Source organism: Ovis canadensis, chromosome 12 (assembly GCF_042477335.2).
Source record: "Ovis canadensis isolate MfBH-ARS-UI-01 breed Bighorn chromosome 12, ARS-UI_OviCan_v2, whole genome shotgun sequence".
Taxonomy (NCBI): domain Eukaryota; kingdom Metazoa; phylum Chordata; class Mammalia; order Artiodactyla; family Bovidae; genus Ovis; species Ovis canadensis.
In genome coordinates this window covers 52970042-52990398 of record NC_091256.1, presented here as the reverse complement: position 1 = coordinate 52990398, position 20357 = coordinate 52970042, and the positions used below count along the sequence as shown (strand labels likewise).

The 20357-nt window shown below is 45.4% G+C and overlaps 1 protein-coding gene across 2 annotated transcripts in view; it reads right to left on the bottom strand.

Annotated features, from left to right (window-relative positions):
- Nucleotides 1–20357, bottom strand: part of MTOR (mechanistic target of rapamycin kinase) — a 125504-nt gene that overhangs the window by 44231 nt on the left and 60916 nt on the right. The gene's annotated exons all lie outside the window — the stretch shown is intronic.

Sequence of the window (20357 nt, the reverse complement as noted above, 5' to 3'; positions counted from 1 at the left end):
GCAATCATCCATGCAAGTTCCATCTTGAACAGGACTATTTGAGTGGGCTCCAAGCTCAAGGTCCAGGCTCTGCAACCAGAGGCGAAAGCAGCTGTACAGACACCCTTCTCCTTTACTTACAGGAGTAGATGGGTCACTTTGTGTGGAATCTACTGCACAGACTCTTTGACACTTCTGAGCAGGTCCCAAGCAAAGCATGGAACCTGAATGTTTTCCATAAGCTTTCTGCTGCAGGATTCAGAAATATTATTAATTTCAAAATGATGCTGTAACATCATGGTTTTCTTTAAGCAGCCCTGTGAGAGTTCAAAGCTGAGAATGAAAATCTGAGTCCGAAGGGACTCCCTCCACTGCATGCTCACTGTCAGGCAGTTTCCTATTCCTCTTGGCCTCAAAAGTCAAGTTCTTAACTTTGTTCTCACTTATGTGGGGCTGGGCAAACTGTATTAGTAATTAACACTACTGGGTATATATATATATATATGTGATCATCTAATTCCTTGAGCCCAAGTAAAGATTTGGCAGTATAAGAAGACAGGAAATAAGAAATCCAGTATATATTCTATATATTACTTATGATATATTATACTGGGCTTCTCTGGTGGCTCAGAAGATAAAGAATGTGCCTGCAATGTGGGAGACCCATGTTTGATACCTGGGTTGAGAAGATCCCCTGGAGAAACAAATGGCTACCCACTCCAGTATTCTTGCCTGGAGAATCCCATGGACAGAGGAGCCTGGCGGACTACAGTCCATAGGGTCACAACAGTCAGACACGACTGATACTTTCATACTGAAATATGTAATATATCATATGTAACTATCTATAATGATATAGTCTATATACTACTTTGAGTCCTAATGTGGACTACTGAGATGGCCCTGGTAGGAATATAAAGTACCTTGATGAGAAAGATAAGGAAAGTGTTCTTTGCCTGAACCAAAAGAAGTTAACTCTGAGAATCAGACATAAAAAGTCCAGGAGTTCTAAGAACTGTCTTCCAATCTCATGTTCTGGAACATATTCTATTTTCAAGATCAATTTATAAACATTACCAAAACTCGCCTTCCTCTGGGGATAAAGCAACAAAAACAAAAGCAAGCGAAAGCCATTTCCCCCTTCACTCTCCTACTCGTTATACATAAAAAGGAGAATTTTACAAGAAACTGATCAAAATCAGAAGTTGTAACTAGAGACCTCAGAGGAGAAATACAGATTTTACCTTACTATTGCAATGACTCTGACCTACCTCCTCTAAGGACAGACCAACATAGCTTTGCAAATGTGATAAGAAAACTCATCACATGGCCCCAACTCCTTAAGTCCAAATAAGTCACCTGTATAGTACTTCCCACTTGAGTATGTGTGGAGGCAGGTGAGGATGCAGACAGAGCCCTGTGGGAAGGAGAGGGGTTGGGCTCATTGAGGACCCACTGACCAGGCCTCCATCAACGGTCAGGAAAACCAGGCGTACAGCTTGAGATGCAAGCTAAGGTCTTGTCCAACAGTTAAGGACAGTCACTGAAAAACAACTTTGACTAAATGGACTAAAATATACCCATGAGAAAGGAGCGTGAACAGAGAAAAAGGGTCCCTTTGATAAATTAAGTTCTGGTTTGAGGACCTGAAAGAAAGGAGACTGTACATACCTACAGTCAATTGTTCAGAGAGGAGAGATTTCAAGTTAACTGGCTGTTCTCTCCCTGTTAATTCTCTTCTCCTGTTTGCATTTTTCTTTCCCACAGAACTTTCTCTCTAATGCACCTCTCTCTTCTTTTCCCCCTGGGGAGTCTGCCACGTGTGCCTGCAAGGCTGCTGGAGGACACAAGTGCAGGGCTGAAGATCTGTAGGTTCTCTCAGTGCTTCAGAGAGTCTGCCACCTCGTTCGAGACCTCAACTTTTTATCCCTCCTCCATGGCTTCTGGCACTCCATCATGCGAGGCCAAAGATTATAGCAACAACAAGATACCTAAATTTACTGAGAGCTCCGTAGGTGCCAGGCACTGTGCTGACTACTGCTGATCCGTGTTATCTTAACGCTACGAGGCAGACACTACTATTAACACCTCCATTTTGCATAGAAAGAAGCTGGAGCCCTGCGGGCTATCCTTTCACTTCAAAACTGTACCATTAAAAGGATCTCAAGTAATAACTAAGGGTACAGCTCTGTGGGAGGAGGAAAGTGTGTCAGCTGTCTACTCCCCGCATCAGTGGGCACCAAGCAAGCACCTGTGAAATAAGGGACCGATAGCAGGGAACAGACGGAAGCAGGGCAGGGACGTCTCCATGAGCTAATTCCACCGTACAGGACAGGAGCCCTACTGCACTGCACTTTAGCCTCCTCACTCATACTGTGGTTGACACCCTGCTCTGACCCCTAAGCTCCCATTCCCTATTTCTTTTTTTTTTGGCTGCATCACCCACCCTCTGGGATCTTAGTTCCCCAAGGCGGGATTGAACCCGAGCCCTCTGGAAGCTGAAGTGGAGTCGTAACCACTGGCCCGCCAGAGAAGTCCCTCCCATTCCCTGTGTTTTATTTCCCTTCAGAAGCCACTGCCTCCATGCCTCCCAGGAAGACAGTCCCCATGCAGCCACAGCGGGTTTTTCTGCTGCCAGGCATACAGAGTCCGGCCTGTGAAGTGGGGGATAAGTAAGCCTCCACGGAAACGCAGCAGTTCCCAGCTACCACGTCCCCCAGTGCCTGCCTACTTGGGTGACACAAGACCATCCTTTGAGATACTCCCCGCTGAAACTCAGATGTGCTTTTATGAGACTGAAGGGAGAGACAGTATGTGTGACTCATGTGCAGAGATCACCTTTGCTCAGAAGCCTCTCTGATGAGGAGCTCTCGTTTACGGGGCAGCTGGGACTCTTCCACTGCCTGTTCTATAAACGTTCCTGTGTGTGCCCTGGAGTCTTTCCCTATTAACGCTGGAGGCTTATAAAGGACAAACTGTTCAAAGCTTAGCCCAACAGCAGAGAAGTGCTTAACGACACAAACCAGACCTCACTGACGCTGGTTGGGCTGACAAACAAGTTTAGAGAGAGGGAGGCTTCGACAGTAACATGCCCACAACAGCATAGAGATGACGGTCGACCACAGGGCCTATCTCTTCTCCATGCCCACTGAGGCCAGAAGGCTAAGATGGCTTAGCTGCTGTCTTAAGCATCAGTGTCGTGGTATATTTTATTTTACTTCATATCCCAGTGAGAACAACCAGTTGAGGTTTCATATAGTTGCGAATCTATACAGCAAAAAGAAGCTGCCAACCCACAGAATAAAACGCAGAGCCCACAAATGAACCTGGTGTTAGAAATACAATGAAGACAGGAAAACACAATGAATTAGGATGTCAGGAAGGGAAAAGGCAATTATTCAGACATATTCACTCATTCATTCCCACCTCCCCTCTCCTACTCCAAGATTTAATTTTTATTAAAGGAAGATGAGTTGAAGAGCTTGAAACTGGGAAAATTCACAAGCGAGGGAAGCACTTTCTAGAACTGAGTCAAATTAACAATAAGAATAAGAAATGGCCTCATTGTCTTCTACACTACACAGATTACCCCAGGCATCTTTTCTTCACTATCCAAAAATCTCTTTCCAAATGTAGGGAAAGTGAGTAAGCAGGCAAGGAGCTCAGGCATGAGGGAGCTTCTCACTGCCTTGGCGGGTTTCCTGCCAAGAGTGACGGGCGAGAAGCCAGTGAGTGCTCCGTGCAGGGCCTGTCTGCTTTGCCGTGACTCTCCCTTTTGAGCTCTTCCTCAGTGCTTTCCACAGGCAAGTGGCGACCAGCATCACCGAGGATGCGCCTGAACAAAGGGTAGATCATGAACTGCTCAGGGTTCTAACCCCAACTTGTTAGCAAACCGATAGGGGGGTCGCCGGCTCAGCATCCAAATGCCATTCCTATCACTGGAAGGGAAACCTGAGGAACTCTATCATCTCCTAAGTCACTGTTCCACAGGCTTCTGGACTGACATCAGATCCAAAATCCTCTGGCCTGGGAATTCCTCCCGGTAGAGTTCACTTGGTCATCGACCCCATCTCTCAGTCTTGGTGACCTTTGGCTACTAAGAGCAAAGTGACTCAGGTGCACTCAGCACTAGCGGGAACCCACAGCAAAGCCAGTCACACGAGGAGCGTCTGCAGTGGCATCTGGGGGACTACTCAGGCTTCCTGGTGCTCCTGTCAGGAATTTATGAGAACATCATACATTGGCTTCCCAGATGGCTCTGGGCCTTTTCTCTCCTGTCTATTTCTAGTGCAGACTACTGTCTGCATTTTATTTGGTTTCCTGTCAAGGAAGAATTCTCTGAATTCCCTCAGTGCTGGGCTGGTGACATGCAACACAGCTGACAGGGGACCTTGGCCGGTCTCGCTGAGGAGTTCCTGACCAGCCAAGTTGTGAGGCCAATGGGACCTTGCTTTGGGTCCTTAGCTGAATCAAGCTGTATCTTTCTTATTTCTCTCTTAGAACAGTAGCTGCTTCAGACCATCCCTGACATTTCTTCCGGCACCAAGACTCAGCTCTGTGTCCAATGGGTGATTAGAAACAAAACTGCTCGATTCCTGTACAGAGTCAGGAAGATCCAGGGTTTGTAGGGCCCTGCTCTCTTCATAGGCAGCTCCCTGGGACTCTGGGAAGCTCAAGAGGATGACAGTGCCTTTTTGAGCAGGACAGCAGTGAAGGCAGAAGGCAAGGTAAGAACGTCTGAAATGTGTGCCAGAGAAAGGCAGTGGGGGCAGCTCAAAAGCAGGTGGCAGGGAGAGCAGAGGGAACCAGCAGGCGTTACAGTTCCCCCACTTACAGCCACAGTCAGGTTGTAAAGATACCACCCAGGAACTGGCAGGTCAAACTTTCCTTTCTTGCTCCAAAAACTTAGGAAAAATAACTTTACTCCTCTTCTAAACATTAAAAAAGTGGAGGCTGGCCTTGTTGGAAGGTTTCAAAGCTGGGACATTTGGTGTCCCTGGAACTCTTGGGGGCCTAAGGCACGAAGACAAAAAGAATGTGATGCAAGAGAGGTGGACTGTCTCGATATCAAATGGGCTCCTGACGCCTTACCCGAGAGTGGATTAAGGGTGAAGAGTTCTGACTTGTCTCCACTTTTTCCTTTGTCATGGTATAAGTGACATGTCTGTCATAGTACCTAGAAGACTTGCCAGATCTGTATGTGAGAAAGTGGGACCTTAAGAATAAAAAAGATAGGACTTCTCTTTTGGCCCAGGGGTTAGGAATCCATCTATTTGTATAACAGTATGGTGATTTCTTAAAAGACAAAAAAAAACCCCTAGGAATGAAACTACCATATGACCCAGCAATCCCATGACTAGGCATACACCCTGAGAAAATCATAACTGAAAAAGACAGGTGCTCCCCAGTGTTCACTGCAGCACTATTTACAGCAGCCAAGACATGGAAGCAGCCTAGATGTCTGTGACAGGTGAGTGGGTAAAGAGGCTGTGGTACATACATACAATGGAATATTACTCAGCCATAGAAAGGAATGAATCTGAGTCAGTTCTAGTGAGGTGGATGAACTTAGGGCCTGTTATACAGAGTGAAGTCAGTCAGAAAAACAACTATCGTGTATTAATGCATATATATGGAATCTAGAAAACTGGTACTGATGAGCACATCTGCAGGATAGGAATAGAGACTCAGACACAGAGAGCAGACTTACAGACACAGCAGGGGCAGGAGAGGGTGGGATGAATTGAGAGAGTAGCATTAAAATATATACATTACTATAATGTAAAATAGATAGCTAATGGGAAGTTGCTGTATAACACAGGGAGCTCAACCCAGTGCTGTGTGACAACCAAGAGGGGTGGGATGAGGTGGGAGGGAGTTTCAACAGGAAGGGTTCATATGTACACCTATGACTGATTCATGCTGATGTATGGCAGAAACCATATAACAGTATAAAGGAATTATCCTCCAATTAAAAAAATAAATAAATTTGAAGGAAAAAAAAAATCCACCTACCAATGCAGGGGGCACAGGTTTGGTCCCTGATTCCACATGCCTCGGGGCAACTGAGCCTGGGTGCCACTACTGGGCCTGTGCACCACGAAAGAGAAGCATCCGTGATGAGAAGCCTGCACACCGCAACTAGAGAGCAGCGCCTGCTCCACAGCTAGGGAAAGCCCGCGCACAGCCCAAAGTGAAAAGCAAGAAGGATTTAGAAGACAGAAGCCAACAACTGTAGATTAGGGAAAGCAAAGTGAAGTGAAGTCACTCAGTCGTGTCCGACTCTTTGTGACCCCATGGACTGTAGCCCAGCAAGCTCCTCTGTCCATGGGATTCTCCAGGCAAGAACACTGGAGTGGGTTGCCATTTGCTCCTCCAGGGGATCTTCCCGACCCAGGAATTGAACACAGATCTCCCACATTGCAGGCAGACACTTTAACCTCTGAGCGACCAGATAAAAATTCCTATCTTTTCAATTCTGGTGCATATGTGCTAAGTTGCTTCAGTTGTGTCTGGCTCTGCTATGGGCTATATGTAGCCCACCAGCCTCCTCTGTCCATGGGATTCTCCAGGCAAGAATATTGGAGTGGGTTGCCGTGCCCTCCTCCAGAGGATCTTCCCAACCCAGAGACTGAACCCACGTCTCTTTCATCTCCTGCACTGGTAGACAGGTTCTATGTCACTAGCACCACCTGGAAAGCCTCTTTCAATACTGGTAGCGGGAGGTGTGTGCATGTGTGTATATATATAAGACATTTTTTAATTTAAAAAATTGGGGTGGGAGTTCACAATATCAAAATGATACTTTTGCCTATGCATATTCTGTATAAATGCATATTTTAGACACAGTGCTAGTCAGAGTGATGACATAGTACTGTATTCTGCTTTTTTACATGACAAAGGCATTTCCCACTTCATCCAGAGTCTTCACAAAAGCTTTTTAACAGCTGTGTAAGAACATCTCCCGCACTGGATCCTATGTCTGAACCAGTCTCTTGGGCACACCCTTGTGGCCGGGTGAAAGCAGCACCAGTTACGCCACCAAGGTGTGGCAGGAGCTCACTGGGGATTCGTCCTGCAGATGTCTGTAGGATTGCCCCTGGGAATCAGAGCAGCCGCCCAGAGGGTGGACACAGGGTCCAGCAATAAGCTGGACAAGCTGTCCCATTTCACTCATCACTTCCAGCACCCCCTGGCTGGATAAACAGGGCCTAAATGCCCTAGCACAACCAGCGTGAGGCACTGAGAAGCCGCAGAGCCTGGAGTGTCAAAGCACACGATTTGTGCTGGCCAGGTTTGCAACCCAGGGGCCTGTCAGAGGCATGTTGTAAAAATGATGAATGGCTGTCACATTTCCAAGACTCTGGCTGATTTAGGGAGCCACTGGCAGGCGCATCACTCCCAGCATGTCAGCCAGTTAATTACTTCCAACTTTATCTTTCTTGTCAACACTTCTTGACAAATTGGCCATTATCTTTTTATTCTACAACAATGAGCACTGCTTCTTTTCTGGTGAGGCCTGGAGGATTTTCTCCTCCTTTCTGCTTCTTCATATCCAGAGTGAAATGAAGAAATCTGAGAGAGAACATTAGGGAGAAGAAGCTGTCAGGGAAACAGAACAAAGTGAGGAGGGTTGACAGACGGAACCCAAAACTTATTTTCAACTACCTTGACTCAGAATAGAGTAGATATTTTGGGTAAAAATCCATCCTGATTTCTTGGCTGCTACATGTCCAAGAGCTCTGACTCAGGCTATTATGTGGATGAAGTTGGGAAACAAAAAATTAAATGAGCTGGCATCCAGGGACTTGGCAGCTCTGAACTCTCCTCACTTATAACTGTGTGAGGAGACGTGCTCTGGCCCTGTGCTCTGGTAGAGTGAGGCCACACTGGAGAAATACTGATGCCCGTCCTGGAATCGGGAAAAGGAAAACATGCCTACCTTCCTGGTAAGGAAGAGCTGACAGATGAGGACTACAACACACTCTAACTGAATCATCAAGATTCACAGGCAGTGAGATGTCCAAAAGAAGCTCAACAGACCAATGGTGTCACCACTGACACTTTTCACTGTCACTGGGACAGACTGTCAGAGACGGCCATGGGGCACCCACTGTATTTCATCAGCTCTAAGATGCACTCTTAACATTTGTGAAATCATGATACAGCTTATGATTCAGGTTTCAGAGTACCACGACCCAGCTTAATTGCCAGTAGCCTGCCCTCCATCATACCGGTACATAAAAATCAGAAGCACCTTTGCTAACTCACCATAAGAGTGGTCCCTTTAAATCTCTAGCCATTCCAGGGGACGAGCTAGATGCAGTGGAAGGGCAGAGGTTAACTACTGACCAACAGCAAGCTTTTCATTGTGTTCATGGGGTTGCTGAAGCTGAAGCTCCAATACTTTGGCCACCTGATGGGAAGAGCCGACTCATTTGAAAAGACCCTGATGCTGGGAAAGGTTGAGGGCAGGAGAAGGGGGTGACAGAGGATGAGATGGTTAAATGGCATCAGTGACTCGATGGACATGAGTTTGAGCAAACTATGGGAGATAGTGAAGGATGGGGAAACCTGGCCTGCTTAAGTCCACGGGGTCACAAAGAGTCGGACACAACCTAGTGACTGAATAACAACAGCAGCAGCAAGCTGCGCCCTTTAGAATGGTCATGGGTGCAATGGAAGACCCTCTGTCTTTCTGGTCAGCTCTGGGAGAAACCCCAGGTCTCTGCCCTTTGTATAGCTCCTCACTGACAGCCAGCTTTCTGCACTGAAAGCAGTTTTCCTTGGAGTTTGTAAGATGCTCTACAGAGGAAAGCTGTTGTAAAGTGAACCTGTAAGAAGTCTTTCGAGTGGCCAGAAATAAATTTAAGCTCTATTGGTGACTGGTGAGGGACCTGGTCTCTTGCGTAATGGCTGGATGTAAGGGCATTAAAGAAAAAGATGGGATGAGAAAGAAAGATACAATCTGTGCTTGTGCTCTGCCTACACCAGGGTTTCCTCCGTCTGCCCCCTCTTTGCTGCCTGGAGCTTTTCTACAGGGTACAGATTCCTAGAGGAACACTGGCACTTCTGAAGGCAGCGTAAGTCCAGACATTTGGAATGTGTTTTTACCAAAAAGAGAGGAGCTTTGAGCAAATCCTCACCCCCTGGACAGAGTGTATTCTCTTCCAGCAGAGGTGCGGGAAAGAGAACAAGACTGTACCTTTTCGGGAAGCCAGGAAACAACTGTAAAGGCTAGGCTCATGCTTCCAAGCAACACAACAGACACCTTGGGAACATGTGTTTAGAGTTAAGACAGAGTGGGCTTGTTTGTCATCCAGCCTCTCCTCTGTAGGCTGTAAAGCCCAGTCACCCTCACCGTTAACTGGTTGCTCAGGCACAAACTGGCTCAATTTCTTTAACATTCTCAGAGAGTTATAGGCCATTTCCCGTTAGTGCTGCCTAAGTCAGGGAAGCTAAGGCCCAGGCCAAGGGGACACTTCTCAGTCCTTGGGCAACTGTGCACGGGCTTGCCATCTCGTCCTGCACCCTGGCTGGGATCTGTCTCTGGTGAAGAGTGATTTTCTACAATTACAAGGTAATGTGCGTGTGATTCCCGTTTGCAAACAAACAAGATCTGTTAGGTTCCTGGATTAATTATGGGGAACACAGCTGCTCAGACATACGACATGTTACTTTCTCTGTCTTTCACATGAACCTCTGCGTGTGGCCCCTCAGGCTGTGATGAGGGTTAACTGGCAGGCCAAAGCCGGGTCAGGCTATTGCATATGCCGTTCACACAGGCCTTCAGAATATACAGGAGCGGGGAAATCCCTACCCCAAATGCTCTGAGGCCCTCTCACTCATCTTCATAAGTAACAAAAGAGATTGCCACTGTTTGCTTTAATCTCTAACTCTTTTGTGATCCTACAGACACTAGCCCGCCACTCTCCTCTGTCTATGGAATTTTCCAGGCAAGAATACTGGAGTGGGTTGCCATTTCCTTCTCTGGGGAAGACACCCAGGGATAGAAACTGTGTCTCCTGTATTGGCAGGCAAATTCTTGACCACTGAGCCACTAGGGGTGAGACGCGAATCGATGATTTCAAGGGATACAAAGTGACTATACAGTAAAGATGCTACTTTAACTTACTGGTTAAAAAAGCAGCAGCCTGAACCAAATGATCTCAACTCTTCCAGTTCTCAGATTTTTTTGATTCTGTAACTAAAATCTATGGCAGAAAATGTTAAAGCTGGAGAGAAGACAATGCCCTGCAATGAAGAACTCACCATGATGAAGATTGGCAATGACCATGGAGAGAGATTCTAAGCCTCCACAACACATGCTTATTTAGGGGGAGATAATCTTCTGCTGGGAAGTCATTCTTACAACTGGCAAGTATCTCTTTTGTCCCAGGCTTTGTGCTAAGTGCTGGATGCTAGAGCTACTGTGGTAGATGAACAAGGGCAGCTCTCTGCTTTCACAGAGCTTACAGGTCAGGGAAGTAGATAAGCAAAACGCAAATGGAAATAAATGCTGTGCAGGTAAGCACCCTGAAGAAGACAGCGCACAAAGACAGAAAATAGCACAGGGTGCTATTTTAGATTTAGGTGGGCAGGGAGGTTTTTCTCATGAAATGATAATCTATCACCTAAATTAATACTACTTCAGATTTGCTAGATATGGACTATGTGTCAGACACAATTCAAAGTGTTTTATAGCTCATATAACTCAATAACAAAAAAAACAAACAACCCAACTGAAAAATGGGCAGGAGACTTAAATAGAAATTTCTCCAAAGAAGACATACAGTGGCCAACAGGCACATGAAAAGATGCTCATTATTGCTGATTATTAGAGAAATGCAAGTCAAAACTACAAGGTACCACCTCACACCAGTCAGAATGGCCACCATTAAAAAATCCACAAATAATAAATGCTAGGGAGGGTGTGGAGAAAAGGGAACCCTCTCACACTGTTAGTGGGAAAGTAAATTGGTAAAGCCACTATTGAAAACAGTATGGAGGCGCCTCAAAAAACTAAAAATAGAGTTGCTATTTGATCCAGCAACCCCACTCATGGGCATATATCCAGATGAAACTACAATTTGAAAAGATACAAGCACCTCTATGTTCATAGCACCACTATGCACGACAGCCAAGACATGGAAATAACCTAAACATCTATCAACAAACAAATGAATAAAGAAGACATGTAATACTGCATGCAATGGAATATTACTCAACCATAAAAAGGGATGGAATAATGCCACCTGCAGCAAAATGGACGGACCTAGAGATTATCACACTAAGGGAAGTAGGAAGTCGCTCCACCATGTCCAACTCTTTGTGACCCATGGACTATAGCTTGCCAGGCTCCTCTGTCCATGGAATTTTCCAGACAAGAACACTGGAGTGGGTTGCTATTTCCTTCTCTTAGGGGATCTTCCTGACCCAGGGATTGAACCTAGGCCTCCCGCACTGCAGACAGTCTCTTTACCGTCTGAGCCACCATGGAAGCCCCAAGCAAAGTAAGAAAGAGAAATATAAATACAATATGATAACACGTATATACGGAATCTAAAATACAACACACATAAGTGGAAACAGACTCACAACATAGAGAACAGACTGGTGGCTGCCAAGGGGAGGTTCCGGGGAAGGGAAAGACTGGAACACTGGGAGTAGCAGATGCACCCTACTACATATGGGAGGGGTAACCAAGGCTTTACTGTATAGCACAGGGAGTGAGTGGAAGTCACTCAGGCGTGTCTGACTCCTTGCGACCCCCATGGGCTACACAGTCCCTGGAATTCTCCAGGCCAGAATACTGGAGTGGGTAGCCTATTCCTTCTCCAGGGGATCTTCCCAGCACGGGAATAGAACCGGAGTCTCCTGCATTACAGGCGGATTCTTTACCAACTGAGCTATGAGGGAAGCCCATATAGAACTGTAGTCTATATTCTGTGATAAACCATAATGGAAAAGAATATGAAAAAGAATACATATATGTATAACTGAGTCATTATGCTGTAAAGCAGAAAATAACACAGCACTTTAAATCAACTATACGTCAATCTAATTTTAAAAAGTGTTTTAGGGGCATAATCTATTTTTAAAGAAACTTTCTGACTGAAGTACAACATACAATACAAGAAAGTATACACTTAATTGTACAGCTTGATAAATTATCCAAAGTGAAGTTACCAGTATAACTACCAACCAAACCAAAAAACAGAACACACTGCCAGCACTGCAGAAGCACTCAAGCCTTTTCCCATCCCAGCTTCCCTCCTCATCCTCAGAGGTAGCAACTGTCTCACTTCTGACACAACTGGTTAGTTTCACCAGGTTTTGTACTCTATATAAACACTCGTCATTACATTTACGAGATACATCCATGTTGCTGCATGCCCTGGTAGCTTGTCTTTTTATTGCTGAATAGTCACTATATGAACCCACCACAAGTGAACTATCTTACTGTCGATGGAGGTTTTAGGTTGTCTCCAGTTTGGGGCTAGTGACGTTACCACAAACATTCCTGTTTGTGTCTTTGCTCATATTTCCATTGGGAACAAACCTCGCAGTAGAACTGCTGGGTTTCAGGGCATGTTCAGCTTCAGAAGATACTGACAAATGGCCATTGTATGTTCCCAGTGGGAGGGTACAGGAATCTCAGACGCTCCACATGTTTATCAACACTTGGGATTCAGTGTTTCCCATTTTAGCCATTTGGGCTGCTTTGTAAGTTGCATCTTGCTGCTAAGTCACTTCAGTCGTGTCCGACTCTGTGTGACCCCATAGATGGCAGCCCACCAGGCTCCCCTGTCCCAGGGATTCTCCAGGCAAGAGCACTGGAGTGGGTCGCCATTTCCTTCTCCAATGCATGAAAGTGAAAAGTGAAAGTGAAGTCAGTCGCTCAGTCATGTCCGACTCTTCGCGACCCCATGGACTGCAGCCCACCAGGCTCCTCCATCCATGGGATTTTCCAGGCAAGAGTACTGGAGTGGGTAGTTTTAAATTTGAGCTTCCATAATGACTAATGAGCTTGAGCAGTTTTTCATGTGTTGACCGGCTTTTTGGATATAATCTTTTGTGAAATAAGACCTGTTCACATCTCGCCCCCAGATGAGAAAGCTCACTCTTCTGTCATAAACCAAGAGCTCACAAATATGTGGCTCTATCGCGAGACATTCACGTCTGCTCCATTTATCTGCTTGTCTACCCTGTGCCAATACCACATTGACCTAGTCACTGGCTGCAGCTTTAAGATAAATCTTGAACCTTAGTACGGTAATGCCTCCAAATTTATTTTTCTTTTTCAAAAATGCCTCAGCTATTTTTAATCTTTTGCTATATTTAACTCAGTCTTCACAAAAACCCTGCAAAACAAAGTAGTTGTAATCTTTTCTAACTAACATTTTTTTGGGGGAGCCACATTGTACAGCATGAAGGATCCTAGTTTCCCACCCAGAGACTGAACCTGGTCCCCTTGCAGTGGAACCATGGAGTCCTAAGCACTGGACCATCAGGGAAGTCAGGAGTAGTTATAGTTTTTATCCCATTTCATGGAGTGGTCAACTCAGAGGTTAAGTTGCCCCGGGGTCATATAACTATCAAGTGATGAGAGGGGATTAGAACCCAGATTAATCTGATTCTAGATCATGAGAGATGATGCTGTCAAAGTGCTGCACTCAATATGCCAGAAAATTTGGAAAACTCAGCAGTGGCCACAGGACTGGAAAAGGTCAGTTTTCATTCCAATTCCAAAGAAAGGCAATGCCAAAGAATGCTCAAACTACCGCACAATTGCACTCATTTCACATGCTAGTAAAGTAATGCTCAAAACTCTCCAAGCCAGGCTTCAGCAATATGTGAACCGTGAACTCCCTGACATTCAAACTGGTTTTAGAAAAGGCAGAGGAACCAGAGATCAAATTGCCAACACCCACTGGATCATGGAAAAAGCAAGAGAGTCCCAGAAAAACATCTATTTCTGCTTTATTGACTATGCCAAAGCCTTTGACTGTGTGGATCACAATAAACTGTGGAAAATTCTGAAAGAGATGGGAATACTAGACCACCTGACCTGCCTCTTGAGCAATCTGTATGCAGGTCAGGAAGCAACAGTTAGAACTGGACATGGAACAACAGACTGGTTCCAAATAGGAAAAGGAGTACGTCAAGGCTGTATATTGTCACCCTGCTTATTTAACTTATATGCAGAGTACATCATGAGAAACAATGGACTGGAAGAAACACAAGCTGGAATCAAGATTGCTGGGAGAAATATCAATAACCTCAGATATGCAGATGACACCACCCTTATGGCAGAAAGTAAAGAGGAGCTAAAAAGCCTCTTGATGAAAGTGAAAGAGGACAGCAAAAAAGTTGGCCTAAAGCTCAACATTCAGAAAACGAAGATCATGGCATCCGGTCCCATCACTTCATGGGAAATAGATGGGGAAACAGTGGAAACAGTGTCAGACTTTATTTTTTTGGGCTCCAAAATCACTGCAGATAGTGACTGCAGCCATGAAATTAAAAGACGCTTACTCCTTGGAAGAAAAGTTATGACCAACCTAGACAGTATATTCAAAAGCAGAGACATTACTTTGCCGACTAAGGTCCGTCTAGTCAAGGCTATGGTTTTTCCTGTGGTCATGTATGGATGTGAGAGTTGGACTGTGAAGAAGGCTGAGCGCTGAAGAATTGATGCTTTTGAACTGTGGTGTTGGAGAAGACTCTTGAGAGTCCCTTGGACTGCAAGGAGATCCAACCAGTCCATTCTGAAGGAGATCAGCCCTGGGATTTCTTTGGAAGGAATGACGCTAAAGCTGAAACTCCAATACTTTGGGCACCTCATGCAAAGAGCTGACTCATTGGAAAAAACTCTGATGCTGGGAGGGATTGGGGGCAGGGGGAGAAGGGGACGACTGAGGATGAGATGGCTGGACGGCATCACGGGCTCGATGGACGTGAGTCTGGGTGAACTCCGGGAGATGGTGATGGACAGGGAGGCCTGGCGTGCTGCGATTCATGGGGTCGCAAAGAGTCAGACACGACTGAGCGACTGAACTGAACTGAACTGAGACCTAAGACTTAGAAGTCCTTCAGATACTGCTTCCTAAATCCTCAAGCCAGATGAGCCCTCCTGGGCATTTAATATGAATGCATTACAATGTTAAGAAATTCCAATGTTCTAAGCCACCAACTTCCAGTTAAAAATCTTGTTTGGCAACTACAAAGAGCCACTGTCCTGGTGGACTCAAGAAAACAAAGCAAGAAGTAAAAGCTTCCTGGCTTTCTCCCACAGCCCCTGTCTCTGGAATACAAGGGCCTGGGGGCCCGGTGCCCCTTCACCCCTCCAGCTTTCATTCTGGCTACTACTCCTCTTCCTTCTCGCCCCCCATGCCATTCTTGACTACTTAGGCTGTATAACCCAGGCTTTTCCTACAGCTACACTTTGCCTCAGGATGTTCTCTCCAATCTCTGGCTACTTCTTCCTTAAAAAACAAAAATAAAAAGAAAAACACCACAAACTCTCGGTATCAGGCTGTCCAGAACCTCATCTGGGTTGGGTATTCCCCCTCTGCTGTGTCCTCTACTCCAGCCTGTCAAACAGCCCTGAAGTTCAGCTGTCTGTCTCTCCAACTAGCCTGTGAGACACGTGAAGCTTCAAATTCCTAAAAGGGGTCAGAGACAGACTTTTTTTGCTAAGTGCTATAATTACTTGGTAGACTCTAAGAGGAAGCCTGAAAGAAATGGTTTCTGATAAGTCCAGGGTGCACTCTTGGGTGCATGGTGATCTCAGTCATGTCCGACTCTTTGAGACTCTATGGACTGTAGCCTGCCAGGCTCCTCTGTCCAGGGGATTTTCCAGGCAAGAATACTGGAATGGGTAGCCATTCCCTTCTCTAGATCTTTCTGACCAAGGGATCAAACCCACGTCTCCTGCATTGGCAGGCAGATTCTTTATCACTGTGCCATGCGGGAAGCCCACACCCTAGGTATGAGAGGCAAACTAGGAGGCTTAGGGAAGAGGTGGCCATACCTTCTGTGATGCACTTAGGCTTTGGGCTGAGAAAGAAATAGGACTAAGGGGTAGATAGGTCAGGATTAAATGGCCACATGTAGAAAGGCAGCTGTGGCTCATTAGAAGACTTCAAAAGTAAAACATGACCATGAGCACACAATTCAACTAAGAACAAGGCAGGTTCTTCTGAGATGTATTCATTCAACAAACTGGGAGTCTGGCACTGAGAGCAGCTGTCCCTCCCTCACCAGTTAGGAAGCATGGTGTAAGAGCAGGCTGGGGCAGGAATACACTGAAAAACAAGGAGTCTCTCCAATAGGAACATTTTCAAGAAAATGAGATAGTAAGTCCACACTGGGGTAGAAGGAAAGACCACCTCTAGGCCCTTCTGAGCTTTGGACTCCCCAGGCTGCTCAGACACCTCCAGTCCTTGGTGCCAGCCCAAGGTGGCACAGCCAAGAATGTAAGATTGATTGGTTGGTTGGTTGGTTGGTTTTTTTGGCTATGCCCTGTGGCATGCAGGATCTTAGTTCTCTGACCAGGGATTAAACCCTGGTCATTTGGAGCACAGAGTCTTAACCACTGGCCTGCCCAGGAAATCCCCATAAGCTTTATTTTCATAAACATCTTTCCCAGGAGCACCAAGCTGACCCTCTTTCACCACCAGAAAAATGGAGAACAGGAGAAACTGTACAGTGTCCAAGCCAGGTTTTCCATATTTTCTTAATTAATTTGCATTTCTTATGGCCACTTTGTTCACCGAAGGGCAAAGAAAGGATTAAAAGCCTCTCAGAGAAGGGAAAACCACTCTAGTCTTCCACATTTGTTCTGGTTTTCTCTACTGGCTTAGCTGTACTCAAAACAAGGACTTATTTTTCTTTCTTTTAGAAATTGAGAATCTAGGACATTTAGGGTTGTGGATGTTTTGGAGAATAGATCTTCTGGCATGGGATATATGCCTAATTAGCTATTTTTCTCAAAGGAGCAGGGCCGGGGGGGATTGAGATTTGGGCAGTTTAGATAATTTAAGAAAATCTTCAAATAAAAAAAACTTCTGTCTCCAACTTTTACGCCTTATGTTAGAAATAAGTTTCCAGAAAAGAGATGTCAGAGAGGAGGTACTCATGCTAAAAGTTCCTACCTTTCCTGGAAAGGATTGTTCCATGGGTTGCTAATATGAATGACTTCAGAGTGCCTGAAGAACTATGGACAGAGGTTCCTGACACTGTACAGGAGGCAGGGATCAAGACCATCCCCAAGAAAAAGAAGTACAAAAAGGCAAAATGGTTATCTGAAGAGGGCTTACAAATAGCTGTGAATAGAAGAGAAGCAAAAGGCAAAGGAGAAAAGGAAAGATATACCCATTTGAATGCAGAGTTCCAAAGAACAGCAAGGAGAGATAAGAAAGCCTTCCTCAGCGATCAATACAAAGAAATAGAGGAAACCAATAGAATGGGAAAGTCTAGAGATCGCTTCAAGAAAATTAGAGATACCAAGGGAACATTTCATGCAAAGATGGGCTCAATAAAGGACAGACATGGTATGGACCAATAGAAGCAGAAGATACTAAGAAGAGGTGTTTAAGAAGAATACACAGAAGAACTATGCAAAAAAGATCGTCACAACCCAGATAATCACAATGGTGTGATCACCAACCTAGAGCCAGACATTCTGGAATGTGAAGTCAAGTGGGCCTTAGGAAGCATCACTATGAACAAAGCTAGTGGAGGTGATGGCATTCCAGTTGAGCTATTTCATATCCTAAAACATGATGCTAGTAAAGTACTGCATTCACTATGCCAGTAAATTTGGAAAACTCAGCAGTGGCCGCAGGACTGGAAAAAGTCAGTTTTCATTCTAATCCCCAAAAAAGGCAATGCCGAAGAATGCTTAAACTACTGCACAATTGCATCCATCTCACACGCTAGTAAAATAATGCTCAAGATTCTCCAAGCCAGGCTTCAACAGTACATGAACCGTGAACTTCCAGATGTTCAAGCTGGATTTAGAAAAGGCAGAGGAACCAGAGATCAAATTACCAACATCTGTTGGATCATGGAAAAACCAAGAGAGTTCCAGAAAACTATCTACTTCTGCTTTTTTGACTATGCCATAACCTTTGACTCTGTGGACCACAAGAAACTGTGGAAAATTCTTAAAGAGACGGGAATACCAGACCACCTGTCCTGTCTCTTGAGAAACCTGTATGCAGGTCAGGAGGCAACAGTTAGAACGGGACATGAAACAACAGACTGGTTCCAAATTGGGAAAGGAGTATGTCAAGGCTGTATATTGTTACCCTACTTACTTAACTTATAAGCAGAGTACATCATGATAAATGCTGGGCTTGATGAAACACAAGCTGGAATCAAGGCTGCCGGGAGAAATATCAATAACCTCGATATGCAGATGACATCACCCTTATGGCAGAAAGTTAAGAAGAACTAGAGCCTCTTGATGAAAGTGAAAAAGGAGAGTGAAAACGCTGGCTTAAAGCTCAACATTCAGAAAACTAAGATCATGGAATGTGGTTCCATCACTTCATGGCATATAGATGGGGAAACAGTGGAAGACTATTTTCTTGGGCTCCTAAATCACTGCAGATGGTGACTGCAGCCATGAAATTAAGACACTTGCTTCTTGGAAGAAAAGCTATGACCAACCTGGACAGCATATTAAAAAGCAAAGACATTACTTTGCCAACAAAGGTCCGTCTAGTCAAAGCTATGTTTTTTCCAGTAGTCATGTATGGATATGAGAGTTGGACTATAAAGAAAGCTGAGCACCAAAGAATTGATGCTTTTTGAACTGTGGTGTTGGAGAAGACTCTTGAGAGTCCCTTGGACTGCAAGGAGATTCAACCAGTCCATCCTAAAGGAAATCAGTTCTGAATATTCATTGTAAGGACTGATGCTGAAGCTGAAACTCCAATACTTTGGACACCTGATACAAGGAACTGACTCACTGGGAAAGACCCTGATGCAGGCAAAGATTGAGGGCAGGAGAAGGGGATGACAGAGGATGAGATGGTTGGATGGCATCACCAATTCGATGGACAGGAGTTTGAGTAAACTCCAGGAGTTGGCGATGGACAGGAAGGCTTGCACACTGTGGTCCATGGGGTCGCAGAGTCGGACACGACTGAGTGACTAAACGACTAAACTGAACTGATTCACTTTCTGCCCAGATATGAAAATCTATTCATAACATTTTTCTGTTTGGGCAGGGGAAGTGGCTACCGGAAAGAATAACAGAAAGTTGGCTAGAAAGCCGCAAAGTACCTTTCTTCCAGGGTGTTCTCTACCAAGATGGCAGGGTCATGTGTGATGCCGCACAGGAGTGTGTGACTCATGGTTTGAGCTCAGGGTCGTTTGCTGGGTAGGAGATCATCTTGAAGATGCCAGTGGAGTTTAGCAGACCCTAGTGAACCTGGTGGTCATGGCCAGGTTCACCACAGTGAAGTGAACACCATGAGCTAAGGCTGCCACAGCCAGACATATGCCAAGAGAGGGCAGGGGTGGGCTGATGGCGCCAATGCTGAACAAGTCCTTCTGAGCAGAGTGACAACTGCCACAGGGCGCGAGCAGCACCCTCACTCCTAGGCAGGCACAGAGATCCACTCCTGCTTTTTTATTTACAGGGGGGAAAAAATAGTGTCTGGTACTCCAGCTGCCTCAAAAGAAATGACTTTCTGAGAAGCAGAAGCCCTGACTAGAAAAGGGCTCTGGGGGTCATGGCAGGAAGGAGGGCCTGAGGCCAGGCCTCACGCTCATGTGTGAAGGGCCCACACAGAATAGCCACAGAACACACAACAACTGTACCTGGAAATGACAAGCGTATGTTCCAAAGACAGTTACCATGTACAGAGACAGGGACCTCTGTTTACATTCTTAGTGAAAAGTTCATTTTAAAGATTTAAAATGTGCTGAAAACCCAGTCTTTTTTCCCATTTGTTTTCAAAGGAGGAATCTCCTTTAAATACAGGACACAAAAGATTACAATATCCCTATTTTCAGGGATATAGATCATATATAATGAATCTGGAAACCATATTCCACAGGAAAAGGGAAATGAGACTCTAGACGTGCATTATTAGGCCATGGGGATTCTTTTCTCTACGTTTTAACTTTCCAGGTTTAGAACCTGGGCTGTGGCTGGGCCTGTTTCTTGCTCTGCCTGAAAACCATGGACGTGCAGATGCCCACGCACGTAACAAGTCCTGTAGGGATCATGCCCTGTGTTTCTGCCCCACTGTCATCGCTGACACACCGGTACCAAGAGGCTAACACTGGCCCACTCCTTATTGAAGGAGAAAGTATGTAAAAAGACAGACAACTGGGTAAACCCTGTGAATACCAAG